Source organism: Ambystoma mexicanum, chromosome 4q (genome assembly GCF_040938575.1).
Source record: "Ambystoma mexicanum isolate Mex_15411 chromosome 4q, UKY_AmexF1_1, whole genome shotgun sequence".
Classification (NCBI taxonomy): Eukaryota; Metazoa; Chordata; class Amphibia; order Caudata; family Ambystomatidae; genus Ambystoma; species Ambystoma mexicanum.
This window is the reverse complement of record NC_090928.1, coordinates 1,318,949,782-1,318,963,619: the sequence shown is the minus strand read 5'-3', so window position 1 is coordinate 1,318,963,619 and position 13,838 is coordinate 1,318,949,782.

The following is a 13,838-nucleotide window of genomic DNA, read 5'->3' as shown; positions in this document are numbered from 1 at the left end:
CGCCCGCACTAGATTATACAGCTGGCCGCCCGAGACACCCTACCTCGCCCTGTGCCCCCAGTAGATTATAAAGCTGGCTGCCTGAGACCAACCTACCTCACCCTGCGCCCGCACTAGATTATACAGCTGGCTGCTCGAGACCACCCTACCTTGCCCTGCGCTCACACTAGATTATAGAGCTGGCTGCCCGAGACCACCCTACCTCGCCCTGCGCCCCCAGTATATTATACAGCTGGCTGCACCAAGACCACCCTATCTCCCCCTGCGCCCGCAGTAGATTATAAAGCTGGCTGCCCGAGACACCTACCTCGCCCTGCGCCCCCAGTAGATTATACAGCTGGCTGCACCAAGACCACCCTACCTCGCCCTGCGCCCACAGTAGATTATACAGCTGGCTGCCCGAGACCACCCTACCACGCCCTGCACCCGCACTAGATTATACAGCTGGCTGCCTGAGACCACCCTACCTTGCCCTGCGCCCGCAGTAGATTATTCAGCTGACTGCTCGAGACCACCCTACCTCGCCCTGCGCCCGCACTAGATTATACAGCTGGCTGCCCGAGACACCCTACTTCACCCTGCTCCCACACTAGATTATACAGCTGGCTGCCCAAGACCACCCTACCTCGCCCTGCACCACCTGCAGTAGATTATACAGCTGGCAGCCCAAGACAACCATACCTCGCCCTGCGCCCGCAGTAGATTATACAGCTAGCTGCCTGAGACACCCTACCTCGCCCTGCGCGCACACTAGATTATACAGCTGGCTGCCTGAGACCACCCTACCTCGCCCTGCACCCGCCCTAGATTATACAGCTGGCTGCCCGAGATCACCCTACCTCACCCTGCGCTCCCAGTAGATTATACAGCTGGCTGCCCGAGAACACCCTACCTCGCCCTGCACTCGCACTAGATTATACAGCTAGCTGCCTGAGACCACCCTACCTTGCTCCGCACCCGCAGTAGATTATTCAGCTGGCTAACGGAGACCACCCTACCTTGCCCTGCACCCGCACTAGATTATACAGCTGGCTGCCTGAGACACCCTACCTCACCCTGGGCCCGCACTACATTATAGAGCTGGTCGCCCGAGACAACCCTAACTCGCCCTGCACCAGCAGAAGATTATACAGCTGGCTGACTGAGACACCCTACTTTGCCCTGTGCCTGCACTAGATCATACAGCAGGCTGCTCGAGAGCACCCTACCTCGCACTGTGCCCGCAGTAGATTATACAGCTGGCTGCCCAAGACCACACTACCTAGCCCTGTGCCAGCAGGAGATTATACAGCTGGCTGCCCGAGACCACACTACCTCGTCCTGCGCCCACAGTAGATTATACAGCTGGCCACCCGAGACAACCCTACCTCACCCTGTGCCCGCAGTAGATTATACAGCTGGTAGCCCGAGCCAACCCTACCTCGCCCTGCACTCGCAGTAGATTATACAGCTGGCTGCCTGAGACCACCCTAGCTCGCCTTGCACCCGCACTAGATTATACAGCTGTCTGCCCAAGACCACCCTACCTCGCCCTGCACCCCCAGTAGATTATACAGCTGGCTGCCCGAGACACCCTACCTCGCCCTGCGCCTGCACTAGGTTATACAGCTGGCCACCCGAGACAACCCTACCTCGCCCTGCGCCCGCAGCAGATTATACAATTGGCTGCCTGAGACCACCCTACCTCAGCCTGCGGCCGCAGTAAGTTATACAGCTGGCTGCATGAGACCACCCTACCTGGCCCTGCACCGCAGTAGATTATAAAGCTGACTGCCTGAGACCACACTAGCTCACCCTGCGCCCGCAGTAGATTATACAGCTAGCTGGCTGAGACACCCACCCTCACCTTACGCCCACAGTAGATTATACAGCTGGCTGCCCGAGACAACCTACCTCGCCCTGCGCCCGCAGTAGATTATACAGCTGGCTGCTCGAGACCACCCTAGCTCACCCTGCGCCCGCAGTAGATTATTCAGCTGACCGCCCGAGACCACCCTACCTCGCCCTGCGCCCGCAGTAGATTATACAGCTGACCGCCCGAGACCACACTACCTCGCCCTGCGCCCGCAGTAGATTATACAGCTAGCTGGCTGAGACACCCACCCTCACCTTACGCCCACAGTAGATTATACAGCTGGCTGCCCGAGACAACCTACCTCGCCCTGCGCCCGCAGTAGATTATACAGCTGGCTGCTCGAGACCACCCTAGCTCGCCCTGCGCCCGCACTAGATTATACAGCTGGCCGCCCGAGACACCCTACCTCGCCCTTGCCCCCAGTAGATTATAGAGCTGGCTGCCTGAGACCAACCTACCTCGCCCTGCGCCCGCACTAGATTATACAGCTGGCTGCCCGAGACCACCCTACCTTGCCCTGCGCCCACACTAGATTATAGAGCTGGCTGCCCGAGACCACCCTACCTCGCCCTGTGCCCCCAGTAGATTATACAGCTGTCTGCACCAAGACCACCCTACCTCCCCCTGCGCCCGCAGTAGATTATACAGCTAGCTGGCTGAGACACCCACCCTCACCTTACCCCCACAGTAGATTATACAGCTGGCTGCCCGAGACAACCTACCTCGCCCTGCGCCCGCAGAAGATTATAGAGCTGGCTGCCCGAGACCACCCTAGCTCGCCCTGCGCCCGCACTAGATTATACAGCTGGCCGCCCGAGACACCCTACCTCGCCCTGTGCCCCCAGTAGATTATAAAGCTGGCTGCCTGAGACCAACCTACCTCGCCCTGCGCCCGCACTAGATTATACAGCTGGCTGCCCGAGACCACCCTACCTTGCCCTGCGCTCACACTAGATTATAGAGCTGGCTGCCCGAGACCACCCTACCTCGCCCTGCGCCCCCAGTAGATTATACAGCTGGCTGCACCAAGACCACCCTATCTCCCCCTGCGCCCGCAGTAGATTATACAGCTGGCTGCCCGAGACACCTACCTCGCCCTGCGCCCCCAGTAGATTATACAGCTGGCTGCACCAAGACCACCCTACCTCGCCCTGCGCCCACAGTAGATTATACAGCTGGCTGCCCGAGACCACCCTACCACGCCCTGCACCCGCACTAGATTATACAGCTGGCTGCCTGAGACCACCCTACCTTGCCCTGCGCCCGCAGTAGATTATTCAGCTGACTGCTCGAGACCACCCTACCTCGCCCTGCGCCCGCACTAGATTATACAGCTGGCTGCCCGAGACACCCTACTTCGCCCTGCGCCCACACTAGATTATACAGCTGTCTGCCCAAGACCACCCTACCTCGCCCTGCACCACCTGCAGTAGATTATACAGCTGGCAGCCCAAGACAACCATACCTCGCCCTGCGCCCGCAGTAGATTATACAGCTAGCTGCCTGAGACACCCTACCTCGCCCTGCGCGCACACTAGATTATACAGCTGGCTGCCTGAGACCACCCTACCTCGCCCTGCACCCGCCCTAGATTATACAGCTGGCTGCCCGAGATCACCCTACCTCACCCTGCGCTCCCAGTAGATTATACAGCTGGCTGCACCAAGACCACCCTACCTCACCCTGCGCCCGCAGTAGATTATACAGCTGGCTGCCCGAGAACACCCTACCTCGCTCTGCACTCGCACTAGATTATACAGCTGGCTGCCTGAGACCACCCTACCTTGCTCCGCTCCCGCAGTAGATTATTCAGCTGGCTAACGGAGACCACCCTACCTTGCCCTGCACCTGCACTAGATTATACAGCTGGCTGCCTGAGACACCCTACCTCACCCTGGGCCCACACTACATTATAGAGCTGGCTGCCCGAGACCACTCTACCTCGTCCTGTGCCCGCAGTAGATTATACAGCTGGTCGCCCGAGACAACCCTAACTCGCCCTGCACCCGCAGAAGATTATACAGCTGGCTGATTGAGACACCCTTCTTTGCCCTGTGCCTGCACTAGATCATACAGCAGGCTGCCCGAGAGCACCCTACCTCGCCCTGTGCCCGCAGTAGATTATACAGCTGGCTGCCCAAGACCACACTACCTAGCCCTGTGCCCGCAGGAGATTATACAGCTGGCTGCCCGAGACCACACTACCTCGCCCTGCGCCCACAGTAGATTATACAGCTGGCCGCCCGAGACAACCCTACCTCACCCTGTGCCTGCAGTAGATTATACAGCTGGTAGCCCGAGCCAACCCTACCTCGTCCTGCACCCGCAGTAGATTATACAGCTGGCTGCCTGAGACCATCCTAGCTCGCCCTGCGCCCGCACTAGATTATACAGCTGGCTGCCCAAGACCACCCTACCTCGCCCTGCGCCCCCAGTAGATTATACAGCTGGCTGCCCGAGACACCCTACCTCGCCCTGCGCCTGCACTAGGTTATACAGCTGGCCTCCCGAGACAACCCTACCTCGCCCTGCGCCCGCAGCAGATTAAACAATTGGCTGCCTGAGACCACCCTACCTCAGCCTGCGGCCGCAGTAAGTTATACAGCTGGCTGCATGAGACCAACCCTACCTGGCCCTGCACCCGCAGTAGATTATAAAGCTGACTGCCTGAGACCACACTAGCTCGCCCTGCGCCCGCAGTAGATTATACAGCTGGCCGCCCGAGACCACACTACCTCGCCCTGCTCCCGCACTATATCATACAGCTGGCTGCCCAAGACACCCTACCTCGCCCTGCGCCCCCAGTAGATTATACAGCTGGCTGCCTGAGACCACCCTACCTTGCCCTGCGCCCCCAGTAGATTTTACAGCTGGCTGCCTGAGACCACCCTACCTTGCCCTGCGCCCGCAGTAGATTATTCAGCTGGCTGCCCGAGACCACCCTACCTCGCCCTGCTCCCGCACTAGATTATACAGCTGGCTGCCTGAGACACCCTACCTTGCCCTGCGCCCACACTAGATTATACAGCTGGCTGCCCGAGACAACCCTACCTCACCCGGCGCCTGCAGTAGATTATACAGCTGGTAGCCCGAGCCAAACCTACCTCGTCCTGCACCCGCAGTAGATTATACAGCTGGCTGCCTGAGACCACCCTAGCTCGCCCTGCGCCCGCACTAGATTATACAGCTGGCTGCCCAAGACCACCCTACCTCGCCCTGCGCCCCCAGTAGATTATACAGCTGGCTGCCCGAGACACCCTACCTCACCCTGCGCCTGCACTAGGTTATACAGCTGGCCTCCCGAGACAACCCTACCTCGCCCTGCGCCCCCAGCAGATTAAACAATTGGCTGCCTGAGACCACCCTACCTCAGCCTGCGGCCGCAGTAAGTTATACAGCTGGCTGCATGAGACCAACCCTACCTGGCCCTGCACCCGCAGTAGATTATAAAGCTGACTGCCTGAGACCACACTAGCTCGCCCTGCGCCCGCAGTAGATTATACAGCTGGCCGCCCGAGACCACACTACCTCGCCCTGCTCCCGCACTATATCATACAGCTGGCTGCCCAAGACACCCTACCTCGCCCTGCGCCCCCAGTATATTATACAGCTGGCTGCCTGAGACCACCCTACCTTGCCCTGCGCCCCCAGTAGATTTTACAGCTGGCTGCCTGAGACCACCCTACCTTGCCCTGCGCCCGCAGTAGATTATTCAGCTGGCTGCCCGAGACCACCCTACCTCGCCCTGCTCCCGCACTAGATTATACAGCTGGCTGCCTGAGACACCCTACCTTGCCCTGCGCCCACACTAGATTATACAGCTGGCTGCCTGAGACCACCCACCTCGCCCGGCGCCTGCAGTAGATTATACAGCTGGCCACCCGAGACAACCCTACCACGCCCTGTGCCCGCAGTAGATTATACAGCTAGCTCCCTGAGACACCCTACCTCGCCCTGCGCCAACAGTAGATTATACAGCTGCCCGCCCGAGACAACCCTACCTCGCCCTGCGCCCGCACTAGATTATACAGCTGGCTGCCTGAGACCACCCTACCTCGCCCTGCGCCCGCAGTTGATTATATAGCTGGCTGCCTGAGACCACCCTACCTCGCCCTGAGCCCGCAGTAGATTATTCAGCTGACCGCCCGAGACCACCCTACCTCGCCCTGCGCCTGCAGTAGATTATACAGCTGACCGCCCGAGACCACACTACCTCGCCCTGCGCCCGCAATAGATTATACAGCTAGCTGGCTGAGACAATCACCCTCACCTTACGCCCACAGTAGATTATACAGCTGGCTGCCCGAGACAACCTACCTCGCCCTGCGCCCGCAGTAGACTATACAGCTGGCTGCCTGAGACCAACCTACCTCGCCCTGCGCCCACACTAGATTATAGAGCTGGCTGCCCGAGACCACCCTACCTCGCCCTGCGCCCCCAGTAGATTATACAGCTGGCTGCACCAAGACCACCCTACCTCCCCCTGCGCCCGCAGTAGATTATACAGCTGGCTGCCCGAGACACCCTACCTCAGCATGCGCCCCCAGTAGATTATACAGCTGGCTGCACCAAGACCACCCTACCTCGCCCCGCGCCCGCAGTAGATTATACAGCTGGCTGCCCGAGACCACCCTACCGCGCACTGCACCTGCACTAGATTATACAGCTGGCTGCCTGAGACCACCCTACCTTGCCCTGCGCCCGCAGTAGATTATTCAGCTGACTGCCCGAGACCACCCTACCTCGCCCTGCGCCCTCACTAGATTATACAGCAGGCTGTCCGAGACACCCTACTTCGCCCTGTGCCCACACTAGATTATACAGCTGGCTGCCCAAGACCACCCTACCTCGCCCTGCACCTGCAGTAGATTATACAGCTGGCAGGCCAGGACAACCCTACCTCGCCCTGCGCCCGCAGTAGATTATACAGCTAGCTGTCTGAGACACCCTACCTCACCCTGCGCGCACACTAGATTATACAGCTGGCTGCCTGAGACCACCCTACCTCGCCCTGCACCCACCATAGATTATACAGCTGGCTGCCCGAGATCACCCTACCTCACCCTGCGCCCCCAGTAGATTATACAGCTGGCTGCCCGAGAACACCCTACCTCGCCCTGCACTCGCACTAGATTATATGGCTAGCTGCCTGAGACCACCCTACCTTGCTCTGCACCTGCATTAGATTATTCAGCTGGCTGACCGAGACACCCTACCTCGCCCTGCGTCCGTACTAGATTATACAGCTGGCTGCCTGAGACTACCCTACCTCGCCCTGCGCCCGCAGTAGATTATACAGCTGGCTGCCTGAGACCACCCTACCTCGCCCTGAGCCCGCAGTAGATTATTCAGCTGACCGCCCGAGACCACCCTACCTCACCCTGCGCCCGCAGTAGATTATGCAGCTGGCCGCCCAAGACCACACTACCTCGCCCTGCACCCGCAGTAGATTATACAGCTAGCTGGCTGAGACACCCACCCTCACCGTACGCCCACAGTAGATTATACAGCTGGCTGCCCGAGACAACCTACCTTGCCCTGCGCCCGCAGTAGATTATAGAGCTGGCTGCCCGAGACCACCCTAGCTCGCCCTGCGCCCGCACTAGATAATACAGCTGGCCGCCCGAGACACCCTACCTCGCCCTGTGCCCCCAGTAGATTATAAAGCTGGCTGCCTGAGACCAACCTACCTCACCCTGCGCCCGCACTAGATTATACAGCTGGCTGCCCGAGACCACCCTACCTTGCCCTGCGCTCACACTAGATTATAGAGCTGGCTGCCCGAGACCACCCTACCTCGCCCTGCGCCCCCAGTATATTATACAGCTGGCTGCACCAAGACCACCCTATCTCCCCCTGCGCCCGCAGTAGATTATAAAGCTGGCTGCCCGAGACACCTACCTCGCCCTGCGCCCCCAGTAGATTATACAGCTGGCTGCACCAAGACCACCCTACCTCGCCCTGCGCCCACAGTAGATTATACAGCTGGCTGCCCGAGACCACCCTACCACGCCCTGCACCCGCACTAGATTATACAGCTGGCTGCCTGAGACCACCCTACCTTGCCCTGCGCCCGCAGTAGATTATTCAGCTGACTGCTCGAGACCACCCTACCTCGCCCTGCGCCCGCACTAGATTATACAGCTGGCTGCCCGAGACACCCTACTTCACCCTGCTCCCACACTAGATTATACAGCTGGCTGCCCAAGACCACCCTACCTCGCCCTGCACCACCTGCAGTAGATTATACAGCTGGCAGCCCAAGACAACCATACCTCGCCCTGCGCCCGCAGTAGATTATACAGCTAGCTGCCTGAGACACCCTACCTCGCCCTGCGCGCACACTAGATTATACAGCTGGCTGCCTGAGACCACCCTACCTCGCCCTGCACCCGCCCTAGATTATACAGCTGGCTGCCCGAGATCACCCTACCTCACCCTGCGCTCCCAGTAGATTATACAGCTGGCTGCCCGAGAACACCCTACCTCGCCCTGCACTCGCACTAGATTATACAGCTAGCTGCCTGAGACCACCCTACCTTGCTCCGCACCCGCAGTAGATTATTCAGCTGGCTAACGGAGACCACCCTACCTTGCCCTGCACCCGCACTAGATTATACAGCTGGCTGCCTGAGACACCCTACCTCACCCTGGGCCCGCACTACATTATAGAGCTGGTCGCCCGAGACAACCCTAACTCGCCCTGCACCAGCAGAATATTATACAGCTGGCTGACTGAGACACCCTACTTTGCCCTGTGCCTGCACTAGATCATACAGCAGGCTGCTCGAGAGCACCCTACCTCGCACTGTGCCCGCAGTAGATTATACAGCTGGCTGCCCAAGACCACACTACCTAGCCCTGTGCCAGCAGGAGATTATACAGCTGGCTGCCCGAGACCACACTACCTCGTCCTGCGCCCACAGTAGATTATACAGCTGGCCACCCGAGACAACCCTACCTCACCCTGTGCCCGCAGTAGATTATACAGCTGGTAGCCCGAGCCAACCCTACCTCGCCCTGCACTCGCAGTAGATTATACAGCTGGCTGCCTGAGACCACCCTAGCTCGCCTTGCACCCGCACTAGATTATACAGCTGTCTGCCCAAGACCACCCTACCTCGCCCTGCACCCCCAGTAGATTATACAGCTGGCTGCCCGAGACACCCTACCTCGCCCTGCGCCTGCACTAGGTTATACAGCTGGCCACCCGAGACAACCCTACCTCGCCCTGCGCCCGCAGCAGATTATACAATTGGCTGCCTGAGACCACCCTACCTCAGCCTGCGGCCGCAGTAAGTTATACAGCTGGCTGCATGAGACCACCCTACCTGGCCCTGCACCGCAGTAGATTATAAAGCTGACTGCCTGAGACCACACTAGCTCACCCTGCGCCCGCAGTAGATTATACAGCTAGCTGGCTGAGACACCCACCCTCACCTTACGCCCACAGTAGATTATACAGCTGGCTGCCCGAGACAACCTACCTCGCCCTGCGCCCGCAGTAGATTATACAGCTGGCTGCTCGAGACCACCCTAGCTCGCCCTGCGCCCGCAGTAGATTATTCAGCTGACCGCCCGAGACCACCCTACCTCGCCCTGCGCCCGCAGTAGATTATACAGCTGACCGCCCGAGACCACACTACCTCGCCCTGCGCCCGCAGTAGATTATACAGCTAGCTGGCTGAGACACCCACCCTCACCTTACGCCCACAGTAGATTATACAGCTGGCTGCCCGAGACAACCTACCTCGCCCTGCGCCCGCAGTAGATTATACAGCTGGCTGCTCGAGACCACCCTAGCTCGCCCTGCGCCCGCACTAGATTATACAGCTGGCCGCCCGAGACACCCTACCTCGCCCTTGCCCCCAGTAGATTATAGAGCTGGCTGCCTGAGACCAACCTACCTCGCCCTGCGCCCGCACTAGATTATACAGCTGGCTGCCCGAGACCACCCTACCTTGCCCTGCGCCCACACTAGATTATAGAGCTGGCTGCCCGAGACCACCCTACCTCGCCCTGTGCCCCCAGTAGATTATACAGCTGTCTGCACCAAGACCACCCTACCTCCCCCTGCGCCCGCAGTAGATTATACAGCTGGCTGCCCGAGACACCCTACCTCGCCCTGCGCCCCTATTAGATTATCAAACTGGCTGCACCAAGACCACCCTACCTCGCCCGCACCCGCAGTAGATTATATAGCTGGCTGCCCGAGACCACCCTACCGCGCCCTGCACCTGCACTAGATTATACAGCTGGCTGCCTGAGACCACCCTACCTTGCCCTGCGCCCGCAGTAGATTATTCAGCTGACTGCCCGAGACACCCTACCTCGCCCTGCGCCCGCACTAGATTATACAGCAGGCTGCCCGAGACACCCTACTTCGCCCTGTGCCCACACTAGATTATACAGCTGGCTGCCCAAGATCACCCTAGCTCACCCTGCACTCGGACTAGATTATATAGCTGGCTGCCCAAGACCACCCTACCTCACCCTGCGCCCCGCTCTAAATTATACAGCTGGTTGCCTGAGACCACCCTAGCTCGCCCTGCACCCGCAGTAGATTATACAGCTGCCTGTCCGAGACCACCCTACCTCACCCTGCGCCCACAGGAGATTATACAGCTGGCCGCCAGAGCCCACCATACCTCACCCTGCACCCGCAGTAGATTATACAGCTGGCTGCCCTTGACCACCCTACCTCACCCTGCGCCCGCACTACATTATACAGCTGGCCACCCGAGACCACCCAACCTCACCCTGCGCCCAAACTAGATTATACAGCTGGCTGCCTGCCTAAGACCACCCTACCTCGCCTTGCACCCCCAGTAGATTATACAGCTGGCTGCCTGAGACCACCCTACATTGCCCTGCGCCCGCAGTAGATTATTCAGCTGACTGCTCGAGACCACCCTACCTCGCTCTGCGCCCACACTAGATTATACAGCTGGCTGCCCAAGACCACCCTACCTCGCCCTGCACCACCTGCAGTAGATTATACAGCTGGCAGCCCAAGACAACCATACCTCGCCCTGCGCCCGCAGTAGATTATACAGCTAGCTGCCTGAGACACCCTACCTCGCCCTGCGCGCACACTAGATTATACAGCTGGCTGCCTGAGACCACCCTACCTCGCCCTGCACCCGCCCTAGATTATACAGCTGGCTGCCAGAGATCACCCTACCTCACCCTGCGCTCCCAGTAGATTATACAGCTGGCTGCACCAAGACCACCCTACCTCACCCTGCGCCCGCAGTAGATTATACAGCTGGCTGCCCGAGAACACCCTACCTCGCTCTGCACTCGCACTAGATTATACAGCTGGCTAACGGAGAACACCTTACCTTGCTCCGCACCCGCAGTAGATTATTCAGCTGGCTAACGGAGACCACCCTACCTTGCCCTGCACCTGCACTAGATTATACAGCTGGCTGCCTGAGACACCCTACCTCACCCTGGGCCCACACTACATTATAGAGCTGGCTGCCCGAGACCACTCTACCTCGTCCTGTGCCCGCAGTAGATTATACAGCTGGTCGCCCGAGACAACCCTAACTCGCCCTGCACCCGCAGAAGATTATACAGCTGGCTGATTGAGACACCCTTCTTTGCCCTGTGCCTGCACTAGATCATACAGCAGGCTGCTCGAGAGCACCCTACCTCGCCCTGTGCCCGCAGTAGATTATACAGCTGGCTGCCCAAGACCACACTACCTAGCCCTGTGCCCGCAGGAGATTATACAGCTGGCTGCCCGAGACCACACTACCTCGCCCTGCGCCCACAGTAGATTATACAGCTGGCCGCCCGAGACAACCCTACCTCACCCTGTGCCCGCAGTAGATTATACAGCTGGTAGCCCGAGCCAACCCTACCTCGCCCTGCACCCGCAGTAGATTATACAGCTGGCTGCCTGAGACCACCCTAGCTCGCCCTGCGCCCGCACTAGATTATACAGCTGGCTGCCCAAGACCACCCTACCTCGCCCTGCGCCCGCACTAGCTTATACAGCTGGCTGCCCGAGACACCCTACCTCGCCCTGCGCCCGCAGCAGATTATACAATTGGCTGCCTGAGACCACCCTACCTCAGCCTGCGGCCGCAGTAAGTTATACAGCTGGCTGCATGAGACCACCCTACCTGGCCCTGCACCCGCAGTAGATTATAAAGCTGACTGCCTGAGACAACACTAGCTCGCCCTGCGCCCGCAGTAGATTATACAGCTGGCCGCCCGAGACCACACTACCTCGCCCTGCGCCCGCACTATATCATACAGCTGGCTGCCCAAGACACCCTACCTCGCCCTGCGCCCCCAGTAGATTATACAGCTGGCTGCCTGAGACCACCCTACCTTGCCCTGCGCCCCAAGTAGATTTTACAGCTGGCTGCCTGAGACCACCCTACCTTGCCCTGCGCCCGCAGTAGATTATTCAGCTGGCTGCCCGAGACCACCCTACCTCGCCCCGCTCCCGCACTAGATTATACAGCTGGCTGCCTGAGACACCCTACCTTGCCCTGCGCCCAGACTAGATTATACAGCTGGCTGCCTGAGACCACCCACCTCGCCCGGCGCCCGCAGTAGATTATACAGCTGGCCACCCGAGACAACCCTACCACGCCCTGTGCCCGCAGTAGATTATACAGCTAGCTGCCTGAGACACCCTACCTCGCCCTGCGCCAACAGTAGATTATACAGCTGCCCGCCCGAGACAACCCTACTTCGCCCTGCGCCCGCACTAGATTATACAGCTGGCTGCCTGAGACCACCCTACCTCGCCCTGCGCCCGCAGTTGATTATATAGCTGGCTGCCTGAGACCACCCTACCTCGCCCTGAGCCCGCAGTAGATTATTCAGCTGACCGCCCGAGACCACCCTACCTCGCCCTGCGCCTGCAGTAGATTATACAGCTGACCGCCCGAGACCACACTACCTCGCCCTGCGCCCGCAGTAGATTATACAGCTAGCTGGCTGAGACACTCACCCTCACCTTACGCCCACAGTAGATTATACAGCTGGCTGCCCGAGACAACCTACCTCGCCCTGCGCCCGCAGTAGATTATACAGCTGGCTGCCTGAGACCAACCTACCTCGCCCTGCGCCCACACTAGATTATAGAGCTGGCTGCCCGAGACCACCCTACCTCGCCCTGCACCCCCAGTACATTATACAGCTGGCTGCACCAAGACCACCCTACCTCCCCCTGCGCCCGCAGTAGATTATACAGCTGGCTGCCCAAGACACCCTACCTCAGCATGCGCCCCCAGTAGATTATACAGCTGGCTGCACCAAGACCACCCTACCTCGCCCCGCGCCCGCAGTAGATTATACAGCTGGCTGCCCGAGACCACCCTACCGCGCCCTGCACCTGCACTAGATTATACAGCTGGCTGCCTGAGACCACCCTACCTTGCCCTGCGCCCGCAGTAGATTATTCAGCTGACTGCCCGAGACCACCCTACCTCGCCCTGCGCCCGCACTAGATTATACATCAGGCTGCCCGAGACACCCTACTTCGCCCTGTGCCCACACTAGATTATACAGCTGGCTGCCCAAGACCACCCTACCTCGCCCTGCACCTGCAGTAGATTATACAGCTGGCAGCCCAAGACAACCCTACCTCGCCCTGCGCCCGCAGTAGATTATACAGCTAGCTGTCTGAGACACCCTACCTCACCTTGCGCTCACACTAGATTATACAGCTGGCTGCCTGAGACCACCCTACCTCGCCCTGCACCCGCCCTAGATTATACAGCTGGCTGCCCGAGATCACCCTACCTCACCCTGCGCCCCCAGTAGATTATACAGCTGGCTGCCCGAGAACACCCTACCTCGCCCTGCACTCGCACTAGATTATATGGCTAGCTGCCTGAGACCACCCTACCTTGCTCTGCACCCGCAGAAGATTATTCAGATGGCTGACCGAGACCACCCTACCTCGCCCTGCACCCGCACTAGATTATACAGCTGGCTGCCTGAGACACCCTAC